This window comes from Neltuma alba, unplaced genomic scaffold (genome assembly GCF_004799145.2).
Source record: "Neltuma alba isolate B1F8T4 unplaced genomic scaffold, ASM479914v2 tig00011035_pilon, whole genome shotgun sequence".
NCBI classification, from domain to species: domain Eukaryota; kingdom Viridiplantae; phylum Streptophyta; class Magnoliopsida; order Fabales; family Fabaceae; genus Neltuma; species Neltuma alba.
Genome location: NW_021635786.1, coordinates 258,694 through 260,152, shown reverse-complemented (window position 1 = coordinate 260,152; position 1,459 = coordinate 258,694).

Genomic DNA, 1,459 nt, shown 5'->3' with positions numbered 1-1,459 from the left:
TCAATTCTATTAGACTTATTCTGGCAATAGTAAACAGTTTAGATCTAGAATTACATCAGATGGATGTAAAAACCGCATTTCTGAATGGTGATCTGAATGAAGAAATTTATATGGAACAACCATTAGGTTTCATTGAAAAAGGAAAAGAAAATAAAGTTTGTAAACTCAAAAGGTCCATTTATGGATTGAAACAATCATCCAGACAGTGGTATTTGAGGTCTCACAAAGCAATAACCTCATATGACTTCCAAATGATAGAGGAAGACCACTGCGTCTACATTAAGCGGTTTGAGGGTGATTTTGTCATATTATCCTTATATGTAGACGATATACTATTAGCCGGAAATAGTCTAGATTCGGTGGTGGCTATTAAAGAACGGCTTTTGTCGAATTTTGAAATGAAAGATGTGGGTGAAGCAGAGTATATACTTGGAGTTAAGATCCAAAGAAATCGTTCAAAACGAATCCTCTCTCTTTCACAAGAGAATTACATCAACAAGATTCTTGAGCGATTTAACATGAAAGACTGCAATCCCATGAGTACACCTGTTGCTACTGGAGTGGCTTTGAGTTCTAACATGTGTCCCAAAACCGAATCTGACAAAAAGAAGATGGAAAGAGTTCCATATGCCAGTGCTGTTGGTAGTCTGATGTACGCAATGATGTGTACAAGACCAAACATCTGTTATGCAGTGGGACTGGTGAGCAGATTCCAGTCTAACCCCGGTGAAAAGCATTGGAAAGCAGTGAAGAGGATCTTGAGATACTTGAAGGGCACTTCCAATTATGCACTGTGCTACGAAGGAAGTGACCTGCATCTTGTTGGGTACTCCAATGCTGATGTAGGCGAAGATGAAGAAGAACGAAGGTCAACTTTAGGTTATACCTTCTTGCTCAACAATGGCGCCATATGTTAGAGTAGCAAGAAGCAAACGTGCATTGCCTTACATTCAATGGAAGCTGAGTTTGTGGCATGCACTGCAGCATTGCAAGAGGCTTTATGGCTGAAGAGATTTATAGAACACCTTGGATTTGGAAACGAGAGTACTAATCCGGTGATGGTATACTGTGACAATACTGCAGCCATAGCCTATACTAAAGATCCTAAGTATCACAACAAAACCAAGCACATTGACATCAAGTATAATTTTGTTAGAGATTACATAGCACAAAAGATTGTTACTGTACAATACATTTCAACCAAATGTATGGTAGCAGATCCTCTGACAAAGCCAATAGGCGAAAAAGTTTTTAAAGAACATGTACAAGCCCTTGGCATACATAAAGTGTAATATGAATGCTTCATTAATGAAATTATATTTCGTTATCATTTTATGTGTCTGTCCAAAAGAATACAGTGTCTAGTATGTCGTACAGGTTAAAAAGGTTGGCTCTCTCACACGGGCAACTGCCTTTGACACTCAGGTGGAGTGAACAAAGATGAGACATTTGTGTTCAC